Source organism: Limulus polyphemus, unplaced genomic scaffold (assembly GCF_000517525.1).
Source record: "Limulus polyphemus unplaced genomic scaffold, Limulus_polyphemus-2.1.2 Scaffold914, whole genome shotgun sequence".
NCBI classification, from domain to species: Eukaryota; Metazoa; Arthropoda; class Merostomata; order Xiphosura; family Limulidae; genus Limulus; species Limulus polyphemus.
This window is the reverse complement of record NW_013666524.1, coordinates 7,618-24,059: the sequence shown is the minus strand read 5'-3', so window position 1 is coordinate 24,059 and position 16,442 is coordinate 7,618.

Below are 16,442 nucleotides of genomic sequence, written 5' to 3'. Positions count from 1 at the left end.
TAATTATCTAAGGGAAAGTGCGTATACATTTAATAAGGAAATTACTGATTGCATCTTGTATTTAATAATTATCTAAGGGAAAGTGCGTATACATTTAATAAGGAAATTACTGATTGCATCTTGTATTTAATAATTTTCTAAGGGAAAGTGCGTATACATTCAATAAGGAAATTATTGATTGCATCTTGTACTTAATAATTTCAAGTTTTGATAGCATCAGTGGATATTTCTGAAACATTAAACTAATGATAGAGTCTGAGAAGTTTTTCGGAAGTCATTAACAAAGTTACAAATTAAAGGGTTTTACAAAGTGAAAAATGTCTGTAAAAAGCCTCGTGCTCCGAAGAGTCAGTTTATTTGTACCAGTAACGAACTTATGGGGCTTTTACACTTCGACAAAGAACTTCAAATGTTGCAAATGTAGAACCAAATTACTTCCTAGAATGTTAATACAAAAATTTATAGGTGAAAGAACAAATTATCAATTGTTTAGTGTTTTCGATATATCCTACGTATATGAATATAAATCACAGTTTCGGTAATAATCAGTGGTGTTATTAATATATATTTTAACATACAAGATACATTACGTTCATAAGGGATCGGCGTTCTAATGATTATCGACGGAACAGGGGTATTTCTTTTTAAACTGCTAAATAAATGGAGTCCACTTAATTTGCATTTTAAACAAAACAGCACTTAAAACATCTTAAGCACACAGGGCCAGGTCAGAGAACCAGAAAGTTCAGGCATAACTGCTTCTTAGTTTGCTAATGACCAGAGGGCAGTCAATGCTTCGAACCTTGAATCTTTCGATATGAAGTCCGGTATGTTTTTTAATTTCGCGCAAAAAGAAAAATGGATTACGTTTCGAGCTTACGCTTTGCATCAATAGTCACACTTTTCTAGAATGTTTAAATAATTTATTGCTTAGAAAAGTTGGGTTACATGATGAAGAATGTATAGTTAAAATATTATAGGGCCGGCTAGGCCTTATTGTTAGCGCTGCAGGATTGTGAATCTGGGGGTTAGTGGTTCGCGTCCTGCTACCGTTAAATCGTGCTCCACACTCTGAACTTGAGGGAGAATTAAAAGATGTAACCGTCAAATCCCACTATTCAATTGAATTTCCAGGAGTTGACAAAGGATGCTGTTGAATAATAACATTCAGTCTAGTGTATCAACTCAAAAACGAGGACGACAAGTTTTGTGTCAATATTCGAAACAAACGGGAGTTTATTAAAATTGTTGGTGTTTGAATAAAATGTTTTAACTGCAACGTTTCGAACAACGTATTTTCACCAACGCTTTACATCTTGAGGTTTATATGTTGCATGCTTAATACATGTGAATAGAACACTAGTAATGTTATGTAATTAAACAATCTCTATCCACAGTACTTTATTAAACCAAACAATTACCTACTAAAAAAAAACGAAATGAAGATATGTTTAATTCATATATCAACTGAGATATCAGATGAAAACAAAATTAAAAGGCTAAGACGAAACAAACTCTAATGCATTCTCGGACAGAATAAAAGGAACGTCACCAAATACATTACACACACACATCAGTTTTTTGTCAATGATTGAAGGTTTCATTTTACGTTCACTTAACAGATAACCTTCATTGTTAGAGTGTCATGAGATGATACTTCAGATATTGCTACTATATTTAAAAGAAGTTTTCTCAAAACAAAGCAAAATAAAACAGAAACAGTATTCAGCACACATGTTTCACTGTTCCCATGGAGATAAAAAAATATATTAATATGTTTTCCTTCATGTCTTACTGAATAAAAAACGAAGCACTAGAAAAAACACTTAAACAATTGCGTGTCGACTATTCATCATAGAAATAGCAACGTTTGATGTATAAGTTTACTCTATTCACTTTGTAGTTCTCGAGGTGAGAGACAAATTTTTCCCATTGAGTGTAATGATCTTAATATAATATAGTCAGGTGAGGGCGTGTCTGTACGTACAGTATTTCTTTGGGAAAAAATATTGATTTACGTTTGTAGCTACACTTTTGTAGCAATTAAAAGGCGTTTACTGAAATGAAACACGAAGAATATAAAGCATCAGTTTAACCCAGTGTCAGAAATGCCAGTACTTGCGATCGTTGTATTTAATTAATGAGTATGATAAACATAACGACTCGTGAGCACTAAGTTTTATTCATTCTTAATTAAACACGGTTATTATTCAACATTAGACGACGCTTAAGCATTTGTTGTTTGAACGGTTAAATTAAACTGATCAAGTCATCTTAAATATGAGGCTACGGTGGCTAGAACGTGACATTTTTAGAGGAACTAAAGTGACCGAATTCCATTACGCAGGCTACTAAAAAGTAAATATATACTCACTTCATAAAGAATGATGTTTTATTAAATAAATCAAAACGTGAAAGAAAGGGTATAAAGTTACCATTACCATTTGTGGACTTTTTCTTTACAATATTTCAGGCAGAAACGGTTAGACATAGTACGTATAAGATCTGAAATCCTGGCACCACGGGGTTACATTCCTCTCCTGATGAGTGTTCTTCTAGAAGATAATTGTTTAAGACGCTTTTGAAGAAAACGATGAAGGATGGACCACACACATACTCGATAGTGTTATGGCTTGGACACGGAAGAGTTGTAATGCTTTGACCTTTAAGCCATTGTTTTTTGACTGGGGCTGAAAAAGTACAAAGACCTTTTTCCGATCAGTATACCTTTGACGTAAACAGGTAGGGTCTTGCCCGACGGGCAGAAGTGACCACCCCTTCGTATACAACTAGCGTTTTTCATCCAGCTGCTAAAACAGTATCCAGACTATATCAGAAATGTCAATGTTTTGGGTAGATTACCGAGCGTTCAGTGATGGGTCCAGAGAGGACAGTCAGCAAATCCAGAGGCGTCAACTGTTCGAGACATTTCCAAACATGGACTCACCGAAAAAAAAAAAGTAGTAGTATCCTAAAAGACAGGAAGTCCGCGATATAATTTGTCGACGTGCGATGATGTTTGGAATGAGGATTGATTTCCGTCCAGCTATTCTACTGTTGTAGCCCATGATGTGAGGATAACATCTGATGCGTTTGGGGCACAACTGCACCTGTAACAGTAGTAGCCGTTTGGTGTGGATCGGTCTCCACAGTCCTAATCTACACAATGGGCTATCTGTGCTATGCCAACTACAGGTATCGAAACCCAGTTTTTTAGCGCTATAAACATTCATACTTACCGCTGAGCCCTGGACGATCCTAGGATTTTCTTTCACTCGGGGCATGGATTTTCGTATTTCGTTGTCTTTATTGAGCTATACACGTATTTATACATTTATTTGTATATGACGCCATAGAGCTTGCCATTTTGTATTCTCGGTTATGTCTATTTACATATTGGTAGGCTGTATTTAAATACATGTGTATTTGAAATATATATAAATATTGTCTGAAAAAAAATCCATAATGTTTTGTTTAATATGTTCAATAATTAATGGTGAATAACGTTTGAAGTTGGCGAAGAGTAATATGCATGATTGTACCTCACATTAAGATCGATAACACAGCGACAAAAATAAAATTAAACAAATGTTTAGTTGATTGAAAGCTAACTGATAAGTTTCTACTGAATCTGAGAATGTTTGAAATAACTTGTTTCTTCGTCTAATTACAAACGATTTTGAATATGCAAATCAGCAAGTCACGCGAAATACACAGCGAATATTTATGGTAAAACGGCATGAATCAAAAATACATTTTGACATTGTTTGAAGCTTTGGGTGGTTCCACCGCAAAACAATCGCTTTTGGGAAATTTATGTGTCAGGCTTTTTCACGCAAAATATTCACGTGCAATGATCATAGGTATTTGTTTAGATCAAGGATTTTGAATTTCCAAGCCGGAAAAATATAGGAATGTAGATAAATCAGGACCAGAAAGAAACCTTTATCAAACTGTTTTCCAGCCATGATTATCAGAATGCGGAGTCTTGAAGCAGGTGAAAATTCACAAATAAAAAGATCAGTAGTAAAAGCTGCCCACTACCTCAACCAACAGCATGCAACATAACCAAAAAGGGTTCTTCTTTGTTGAATTTCGTGCAAAGCTGCTCAATGGCTATCTGCGCTAGCTAGTCCTAAATTAGAAGTGATATACTATAAGGAAGGCAGCTAGTCAGCACCACTCACCGCCAACTCTTGAGCTAATCTAATCAAATAGTGAGATTGGCTGTTATATTATAACACCCCTTTGGCTAAAAAGGACGAGCATGTTCGGTGATGGGATTCAAACCCGCGACCCTCGGATTACGAGCGGAGTGCTCAAACCATCAAACACCATGTCTATCAAAAAGGAAGACCGTCTGGAAAATCAATGCAAGTCACGTGTACACAAGTTATTTCTAAGTCTAACCGTGGCATAACTCGAACAGCTGGATGATGAACAGTGTGGTCAAGCTTTCCCAAATATAGTTTGATTTTTAGTTAAACTAGTGGAAGTATGTATTAATAGATCAAAAACACATAAAAAAACCAGGACGAATAAAAAATATAATAATTTAAATATTTTACTTTTAATTACCCTACATTTTAACATTTTTAAACTTCTAGAATTGATAAATATACATGCTTTACCAGTGACCTGTGGATTTCTGTGTGATGAGACTGTTAAAATGAGTGCTGGGAAATTGTATTGCGTTCGTAAACAAGTAGGACATTTTTACTGTGGTGATTGGTAAACATGTTTCATAATTTGTAAAATAAAAACTTATTTTATTGTTAACGTCTTAATTAATATTTCCTGCAGTAGGGAAATGATATCATTTCTGAACGTTGTTGCTCAAGTAAAATATAAAGGGAAATATGACAGTTTGCAGTAAGTTTGTTTGTTTTGAATTTCGCGCAAAGCTACACTAGGGCTATCTGCGCTAGCCGTCCCTAATTTAGCAGTGTAAGACTAGAGGAAAGGTGGCTAGTCATCACCCCCCACCGCCAACTCTTGGGCTACTCTTTTACCAACGAATAGTGGGATTGACTGTCACATTATAACCCCCCCACGGCTGAAAGGGCGAGCATGTTTGGTGTGACGGGGATTCAAATCCGCGACCCTCAGATTGCGATTCGAGCGCCTTAACCACCTGGCCATGCCGGGCGTTTGCAGTAAGAACTAGGTAGAAGTTCTTTGTCTAGTTTTCTATTCTGTAAGTTTAAAAAGAGTTAAAACGTAAGGTAGTTAAAACTAGTATATTTCAATTATTATACGTTTGATTCCAAAGTGGAGCTGTTCATCCTATATTGATCTATGTGTTTTTGATCTATTAATATATAACTACATTAGTTTAACTAAAAGTTAAATATAAAGTGATCGATTAATAAAAGATAAAATGCACCCAATAAGCCACGTTGATAGGACGACTATCCCTAAAAAACTCAAGGATATTATACTGGTGGTGATAGTCATAAAACTTGAAATAATTTGTTGCGATTCTTGTTCGTGAGTGTGTGTGTGTATTTGAATGGATTTTAAAAAGTTCCGAAAGAATGTCTTGAGAAAGCCTTATGGTAATAAACATTCACAAAAGTAGTCCTTATAGTGTTACCAGACTAAAATCGAAACTCCTAAATTATATAATGTAGTTGTTGAGTTATAAGATTTATTAAATCTTTTGGACAACGCAAGTAATGGGATTATTAGACATTTAAAAGCATCCAGAGAAATCCGTTTGTTGCTACGTGCTAACATATAGCTATGAACCCTCATAAAGGATACAAGATCTAACGAGAAAATACAAGAGACAATGTTCACAGTCTTTCTCAAGAATGGAATTATCTTTCCCTAATAATAGGTTAAACAGGTGTACTGAGAAAGACTTTAGCCAAAATTCAATACTCGGTACAAATAAAAAACTTATTTTCATTACTAAAGGGGACATTTTTTTTATTAACGCAATATATCGTGACAAAAAAAAAAGACTCGTGGTTGTCTGTTTAATGAAACACAAACTACGTAATTTATGAATACTTCATAAGGTATCTGTGTACTCTACAAACATACTTTCATTACAATGAGTTATAGGATTGGATTATACATCAAAGTGACCTTAAACTTGTCATATAGCAAGAAGAAATATTCACCACAAAATATTATATCACACATAACAGAAGAAATTATAAATATTAAAAGCTTATTCCCAAAAATTGATCTTGTCATTCACTTCAAAGTTGGACCAAGCTTCGTGGCGGCAGGTGTTGCTGACTGGCTGCGCAGTTTGTGCTATAAACATTCACATTGAACAAACGATGCTGTTTTCAAAACAAATATATTTAGATCATTACACTATGTGATCCTAAAACTTCTTGACCCAAAGTTGATTATTAAGGGGTTCTTTACTTAAATCGGATCAGTGCAATGGGGGCTATTGACTAGCAATGTTTTCTTCATGATCATTCAAGCTCATATAGGGTCACCAACGTGTCTGTTTATCTTCACTTTCCAGTTTAAGACATTAAAAAAAGAACATTTTAACATTATTTGGGATTCTTTATTTCAAGTTAAATGTCCTTCATTAGTGAACCGAATTGTTTCAGACGTAAATCAAAAGCTTACGTATTAAGTTTATGTAGAGTATAATATATATCCCTTACTTTGAAAATAGTTACACCTACTATAAGGTTTATGACAATATTACTGATTTCCTTTTAAATTTCCCATTTTTTGATTCCTATGAGAAAGTGTGTATATTTCTTAATAACTTATTTTATTTTATTTCTTGTTGAGTGATCAGTTCATTTATTTATCACGGCGAAAGCACAGATCGAACTTACGAGTGTTTGATAGGTCTTGATGACCTTGTGATTAATATGCAAAGTTGTGGATCTGACGTTCCAATGTTCGAGCCACAATATGCTGCTGAAACACACTCCAATTATGAAGCTGTTGGAGACATTATAAATGTAGCATTTAAATCCGCTATTAGGATAAGACTAGTCGTAAAGTCGGCGGGTGTTGTCGTAGTTCTTGTTGGTAGTTCTAAATGAGGAACTACTATGTCTGAGGTCTAAAGGTTTCTGATCTGGTTGTTTTGTGCATGTATTACTTAAGGTACCGTTCATGTTGAAAACATTAAAAAGTAAGATCATATTGAATGTATACTCCTTTTTAGATAAGTATATCAGTTGAACTCAAAAACAAAATATTAAAAAAACTTTAGAAATATACCATTAGAAGGCACTAAACATGTTAAAATGTTGGTCATTTGAGTTTTAGAAATATACCTTTATAAGGCACTAAACATGTTAAAATGTTGGTCATTTGAGTTTTCAAAATATACCTCTATAAGGCACAAACATGTTAAAATGTCGGTCATTTGAGTTTTAGAAATATACCATTATAAGGCACTAAACATGTTAAAGTGTCAGTCATTTGAGTTTTAGAAATATACCTTTATGAGGCACTAAACATGCTAAAATGTCGTTCATTTGAGTTTTAAAAATATTCCATTATAAGGCACTAAACATGTTAAAATGTCAGTCATTTGAGTTTTAGAAATATACCTTTATAAGTCACTAAACATGCTAAAGTGTCAGTCATTTGAGTTTTAGAAATATACCATTATAAGGCACTAAACATGCTAAAATGTCGTTCATTTGAGTTTTAAAAATATTCCATTATAAGGCACTAAACATGTTAAAATGTCAGTCATTTGAGTTTTAGAAATATACCTTTATAAGTCACTAAACATGCTAAACTGTCGGTCATTTGAGTTTTAGAAATATACCTTTATAAGGCACTAAACATGTTAAACTGTCGGTAATTTGAGTTTTAGAATAAATGAAAAAAGACCACATATTTCTTTTTGAAATAATATGTTTTTATTCTAGAATTTTGCCTCTTTAAAAGAACGTCAAACTAAAAACACCTATTTTCTTATAGAGTAAACTAAATGTCTTGTTCATACGTTGATTGCTGGAACGGACAAGAGTTTACTCTGAATTTGGAAATGTATTTACTCTTTTTGTTCTAAAAACTGTTTCATCATGAGCAAAATAATTAAGTGGTGCCATAGAGATCTGAAAGTTCATTGAATTTCATTATAGTTGTATGAACTGTTTGAATTATAAGTCTGAAGTACTTACATCATTATATGGTGTCAAGTACTGTTATTAAGCTATAACCTCTTTAATGTCTAACAAATAGTTTTAGATTTTGTATTACTTTAGGAACGATAAGAGTAGCTTGAAATATGAAGAAATATGATTTACATTTAGTATGGAGTTTCTTGACATCTGTGCATATTTAATTGTTTTTTTTTATAAAGAAAACTTTCAAAAAATTTTTATTTATTTGGAAATTATTATTTTTGTTATTTAAAGCTTTTCTAAGATAATACACTGTCTAGTGAACTTTCTGTTGAATATTAAATCGATTCGTGTATTTCAGGGTTAATATGAATAAAATACTCTATAGTGACATACATTATAAGTCAGAATCTACACTCACAATTCATAACTATCTGACTTCTGTTGGAATTCTTACCAGAGTGTTTGAAAAAAAAAGAAAATTACCTCTTATACATTATAAACATATTACATTTCTACAGTATTATCATCGTGACCACTAAAACAATACTGTCAAAAGTCTAGCCAAGCCTTCGCTAGAGCATTATCATCGTGACCACTAGAACAATATTGTCAGGAGTGTAACCAGGCCTTTGCTAGAGCATTATCATCGTGACCACTAAAACAATATTGTCACGAGTCTAACCAGGCCTTCGCTAGAGCATTATCATCGTGACCACTAGAACAATATTGTCACGAGTCTAACCAGGTCTTCGCTAGAGCATTATCATCGTAACCATTAAAATAATATTGTCACAGTCTAACCAGGTCTTCGCTAGAGCATTATCATCGTAACCACTAAAATAATATTGTCACGAGTCTAACCAGGCCTTCATTAGAGCACTATCATCGTGATTTTCAGTCAAGTCTTTGCTTCTTGAATACTTATATATATCATGGAATAGACTTATATTGCAAAGTAATGTTTTATTTGCCCTCCAGTGGCACAGCGGAATGTCTGCAGACTTACAGTGCTAGAATCCGGGTTTCTATATCCGTGGTGGGCAGAGCACAGATAGCCCAATCTGTAGCTTTGTGTTTAATTACAAACAAACCTTAGTGGCCCATCAGTACCGGCTACTAACTTTCTGTGTAGTCAACGCAAGTCTTGCTATATTTCGTTCCAACCATAAACACTAGTGTATGAAATTATTTGAAACTTTACAAGAATTTTCATAAATGCACGTAGTTTAAGAAAATTAAAGCCTGTTACTTTTCATAAATTTAGTTTTTTTGCATTATCATCTTTAATATCTTAGAAAAGTACATTAGGAAATGGTATTTATAAGATATGATTACGATATTTATATTTGTTCCACATTTGAACTTTTTACTGTTTTATGTTTTAGTATACTATTTTAAAATCTTTAAAACTTTTTAGTGTCCATAAAGTGCAAATTTGGTCTATAATAATTTTTTAATAATCATGTACTTCCTTACGGTTTCAAAGTAATACCCCCCAGTGGCACAGTGGTATGTCTGCGGACTTACATCACTAGAATCCGGTTTTCGATACCCGTGGTGGGCAGAGCACAGATAGTCCAATGTGTAGCTTTGTGCTTAATTTCAAACAAACAATTCAAAGTAATATACAAGAACGAAAACAATATTTCTAAAGAATAAACAAGTTTGTTTTTATTTTTAAATATGATTTCACGTTTATATATGTACGTAGAAAACATTTTTTATTTTGTTTCATAAATGTGTTTATTTTACGTTTATGTTTCATTGCGGCTGTACTTTTGTTTACTGTGCAGAAAAACCCGTGAGGTTAGCAGCGTGAACAATACTGTAGATATGACAGTAAAAAAAAAGCTTTTCGGTATTTGAATAACATTTCTTTGAACTTTCAAACAAGTTTATTTCAACACATGTCCTTCCATGTTGTTTCACTATACAGACAAAACTTTAATTGCCACTACTAGTAAATGTATGTAATAGTTTATAGTACAGATGTTTTGAATAACACTGCCTGACCCTAGTTACACGATATATCCTGTTACAAGAGATTACCAAACGATACAGACACCATAAACTGCAAAGAAAATTACTTTACAGCACTTAAAATATTAGTCCTGGTCACATTCCTTTAATTATAGACAAAAGTTATGTTGGAATTTGAAACTTAAGCTCTTCAGTGTATTGACACCCCAACTGTAAAAATGTCATAATTTCCCTGTATCATTAAGACAAGTGGGTTGTCTGTTTCACAACCGACATATGGATTTTATTGTTGTCACTTGTACACTGAGTTTTAAGCCCTTTGCAAAACATCAGAATAAACTTTTTATATATCAGTTACACTGTTTTAATTATAAAGCACCAACAGCAGAAGTGTGGATCTTGCTACAAGTACAAAGTAAAGATAGGAAGAAGGAAAAATATAAAATTCTTACCTCGTTCTAGTAGTATGTGCAAATCACACAATGTTATCATTCTAAATACTAAATCATACTTTCATTATGAACTCAATATAAAATTACACTAAATTATTGAATATAAAACTGCTAATTTGAATGCAAAATAATATCAAAATCACAAACTCTTTCACTGGTCTCAGTTCAAAGCACCAAGCCTGATTCACGTAAAGACCATGCACTCGCCACTCGTTAGATTCGTGGATCAACTTCTTTCCTAAAATATAACTATTTTAAGTTAAGTTTTCAATATAATGATTAATATAAATAAATATACGACATAGCATGATTTAAGCTACTACAGAAAAATAATAAAAGTCACATACATCCTATGCATTTTTTTTCCAGACCCAAAGTTTCTAAGGCTTATATCTATTGACCGCTACTAAATACAACCTATACATAAAACTAAAATGGCAGTTACTATAATAAGTACCACAAAAGTTGATATTGTCAAATCCAGAGAACACAGTTTCATCACGTGCTTCACTCATCATCGTATGAATTGTTAAACGTGAAAAACAGCGATTGGAATAACATGGTACTGAAATTGACACCTTCGACTAGGATTGGCTAAAAGTTTAACAACTGAGGTTTTATTTAAAAAAATAAACTAGAAAAAGGCTTAGATACCAATCACAGATAACGGAACAAGCGCTAAAGTACAAGGAAATCATTTTTAAAAAATGTTGAAAACATTTTTTTTCTTAGAGGGAGCTTATTAAATAATACAATATAGTCGACATAATTGATTGTTATGCTACTATTTACAAAAAATGAAATCTGAAAACCAATAAAAGATAAGTTATCTATATTTTTTTAATTCACAAATGCGATTTTGCTCTCACGAAAAGACAAAATGGCCCCGGTAGGTAAGGGGCTAGAACATTATTATCGTGATTCTCATTCAAGCCTTTACTTCTGGAATAGTTGTATATTGCAAAGTAGTGTTTTATTTGTCTTTGTGACCCTTACAAACACATGCATTTACTTAAGAATAGTTTAATAAATAAATATATATACATAGATTAGTACACTTAAATGGAAAAATCAAACACAAATAAACAATTTCCATTATCAAACGACCTTGGATTTAACACATATAAAATCCAGAATAACCTGATTTCAATCCTACAGTTTCAGAGTCGATCAGTTTTAATGCACAGACGAAGTATCTTTTCATTAAAGTTTTAAATATCTACACTGTCATTGAATATTTAATTTTATTTGGTAATTGTTTCCAAAATTTCAGATCTGATTATCTCATATTGTATTTCATCTTAATTATAATATAAAGCCTTGTTCTGCCGAATGTATTATTTGTTGTGTTTTACCACAAAGCTACATAATGGAGTATCTATGTCTGTCCACCATGAGGAATATAGCTCCGGATATTAGCATTGTAACTCCTTAAACTTACCGATGACCTACTGGAATATACAATGGCAATAAATTTTATTATCTCTAAGCAAAAGTACCCATCCCCAATGACGGGAAAGCTTTAAGTTAATCTATCAATTTAAATTATTTCATGAATTTTTAAAAGGTTAATTGCGTTGCACTCATGGTTTTCACTCAAAGCCAAAGTTCTGAGCTACTTATACCGCCTACCACAAAAAGTAATTGTTGAGTATTTCAGTCATGCTAAGAGCCGCTCAACAATAAAATACGGTAAATCTACATTTTTATTCTTTAAGTTACGTCACATTTTGAAATGCGAATGATAGTGTGATTAATTCCTAATAATTTATTGTAGAATATCCTGCTTGTAAAATAAAATTAGTCATCAACATTATTCATGCCTGTTTTCCCATCATTTCAAAAGTGAATGTTGAGCTTTGCCTGCGTGTGCAGCTTTTCAAACGCAGCGCAGGAAGCGGCCGCCGTAAACGGTAGACACACGAACGTACGGACAGACACCATGGTTCCCAATATGTATAAGATAACAGAAGAATTCGAAAAATCGTCAAACAATAAATCACTAGATTCAGTCTACATAAATAATAAGGGGTTCAATTTATGAAGTTCATCAAAGCTAGTAATTTAATATGAATAATTACATGCTCCACAGTATTACAATTATACGTGCAGTGTTCTTATTGTTTGACTCTGTAAAAACATACTAGGGATTTAAGATGGTTTTTAGAGAATTAATTTACACAGTGATTATAATAAGTTAAAACTAATGATCAATATATCATTCTAAGTCATATAATCGTGATCTTAGGGCAACAGTTCACTATAAGATTTTAGTGACGATCCTAAGGAAGAATATGGTCAACAATGTGCTACCGTTATATGATAATTCCAAGATAAAGTTTTATTGAACAATGATTCCTAAATACTTAGTTTACATTTTGGCTTTTACCAGGAATTCACCTTATTGGTTTTGGACATTGAGACTCTTAAATTTGAAGCTATCATGAAACTGTCGATTTGTAGACAATTTACAACAAAGTTCAAAATAACATTTTGATATAAATATAACTTCAATGCGATATTCGAAGTCAGAAAACTACCCACTACTTTTAATACATCGATATACGTATTTGACTCATCCACACTTGTCTTAGGCCTTCATGATCGCTGGTCGCGTGACTGAAAGTCTGCACTGGGAATTTGATATGTTTGTTCAAGAAAAAAGATAAAAAATCAATTCATTTGTTGAAGGGAATTATCAAGAAAAGTAACAATTGAACGAATCTTGAGGTTTTTCTTGTTAAATTAAAAATTATACAAATCACACTTTTATATAATCATCGTTAAAACAACAACAAAAAGACATGACTATTGTCTTTTGATATGTAACAATATAATTCATTGATTAAACACTTTGTTTATTTGTTTTTAGTACAAAGCTAAACAATGGGGTATCAGTGATCTGTCCACCATAGAGGATCGAGCCCGAGCTGTTAGCATTATAAATCCATAAACTTACCGCTGACCCACCAAGGACAAGCAGTTTGTAAAATTTAGTTTACAACATTTTCATTCACAAATCGAATGTTCTAAACTTGGTGTTAATTAAGAAAGAAATCTGTATTGTTATTAAATTATGAAACTTCGACCCACGTCAACACAAACCAACTTATATATTAAATAACCTGAAAAATGAGCTTCATTTTCTATTAATCTAGTCAAAATGTGCATGATTTATTATTAATTTTTATTCATGTTTTTCCCTCCATGATTGATACAGAGTATTGAGTACATCATACTAAAATGACGTTGAATATGTAAATCAGCAAGTCATGTGTCAACCTCAGCCAATACAAAGTGATGTATATTAGAACTACTCTATATATTCACATTGTTGGACGTGCTTAGATAGTGTGAAGACACTGGACATTTATCGTTCATGGGAAGGGTATTTAACAGCTCTTTCTGACGTAACATATCTATATACTCAAATCATAAATATATTATTAGATCAGGGACTTATAATTTTCAAGAAGAGATACCCCTAGTAACTAATGCCATTGAATTAAGCAAATAAAATGTAGATCAATTTGGGGAACCAATGTTGTCCAGAAGCAAATGTGCAACAAATCATACGCAAACCGGGATTACCAAAATAGGGCGTCTTGTAACAGATGAGAACACGCAGATCACTAGAAAGTGATCCTTAACCAAGAAGAATCTCAATTTGGAAAAGCGACAAGTCAAAAATACACAAGCTACTTCCACAGCATATCCATTCAATTGTCGTTTACCTAAGACAGCTGGAGAATGAAACATATATTCATGCTATTCCAGCAACTTTGTATTTCTGTGTAATGGAACTGTTTAAACGAGCACGGAGAATCTGTCAGCATCGTACACTAGATGCATTATTGAAATCAATCAAGGAGAAGTGATGTGCTTTGGACATATCAGTCGTATGACAAAACCTTTTACTATGGAAGCTACGCTGCAAGGCTATTGTCAAGATGCATGGACGTCAGTTAGAGCATGACCGGACGTGGCTAGATGGACTGTAATGATGCAGTGAGGCTCCAAAATCGTTCAAAAGGATAAACGAACTTCAATAATTATTGGTTTACAATTTCACTATGACGATATTTTTAAGTTCACACACCCACAGAAATAAAAGAAATTTGGAAATACACTCCTGATATCTAATTTTGCTTATATTCTATTACTTTTGATTATTGTGCTTTGCATAATCTTTATGAGTTATTAAAAGTTAACTGTTAATATAACTTAGATTCCACTTTAACTTCAAAATAACAACTAGTCAAAAATCAGTTTAATGATCCAATAAATGCACAATTGCAAAAGACCACGAAACAGAAATGTTTGGGTTCACAGTCTGAACACTCTACTTAAAAGGCTACATCCTGCCCAGGATTTGGTATGGTCCCAATATTACCAGTTTGGTTATCATTCACTCTATAAGATAAACAAAAACACTACAAAAAAACAACAACAATGAGGCTGTTTTTAATATAAAGTAAAACATAATTAACTGAAATTTAATAATCATAAGAACACAATTTTCGAGTAATAAAAAGTGAAATAAAAACTTACTTAATATTTAGTATGAGGTGGATATGAATTGTGTTTTATTTTCTATAGATAGTGTACACAGCTAAGGATTTTAAAATGAATTTTGATCATGGTTTGTGGTCTTTATAATCAATATGATCCTGATTATATATATGGTGTTTACGATATCGTATTCACAGCTATGTTAACAAATTATTTTGTGGTTTTGTTCTACATAACTTACTCACTTTCATGGTCAGAAGTTCTTATCAAACAATTGTCTTTCATAACACCTTTGGGTCGCGGGTTCGAATCCTCGTCCCACCAAACTTGCTCGCCCTTCAGCCGTGGAGGCGTTATAATGTGACGGTCAATCTCGCTATTCGTTGGTAAAAGAGTATCCCAAGAGTGGGCGGTGGGTGGCGATTACTAGCTTCCTTACCTCCAGTATTACAATGTTAAATTAGGAATAGCTAGTGTAGATAGCTCTCGTGTAGTTTTGCACGAAATTGCAAACAAAGCTGTATTTTGGTTTAGAAAATAAGAAATGGCTGAGAAAACTACTGGGGGACATTCTGAGTTGTCAGTTGGTTATTCACATGTCATATATTGAAGAAAATGTATATAAGGGACCGTTTCAAAAATCACAAACATCTAATTTGAAGCAGTGCTGCATTCAACATACCACGTGACACACAAGAATCAAGGTTTAACTGCATTTTTTAAAATATATATTTTTAGATAAAGAAATTGAATGAGGTATAATACTAAAATTTGAATGATAATTTACAGTTTGATACCAAACTGATTGACATAAATTCATGAAATAGTAGTTCAATAAAATTTCGATAGTGACACCATTCAGTACATGCACACACAGGTGTTTATTTGTGTAAATGCACGAGCAGGTGCGTATATGTATATTGTACATGTGTTCTCAGGGGCTTATTTTGGCACATGCGTGTGCAGATGCATATTTTGGTACATGCGCGCGCATGTGCGTAACATCGTAAATGCGCGTGCATGTGCTTATATTGGTACATCAGCATGCAGGTGCTTATCTTCGCGCATGTACCAAATTATGCAAAGCGCGCGCATATACCAAAGTATGCACCTGCACGTGCATGCACCAAAATAAGCACCTGCATGCACGTGTACAATATATGCACCTATGCATATATACGCACCTGCTCGTGCATTTACACAAATACGTACCTGTGCATGCATGTACTGAGTGGTGTTACTTGCCAAAGACCATGTTATTGCATTTGTTGACTCGCATTCGAAATTTTATTGAATTACTATTTCATGAATGTATGTCAATAAGTTTTGTATCAAACTGTAGATTATTATTCAAATTTTAGTAGTATAGATTATTAAATTTCTTAATTTAAAAGTAAATATTAAAAAAAAACACAGTTAA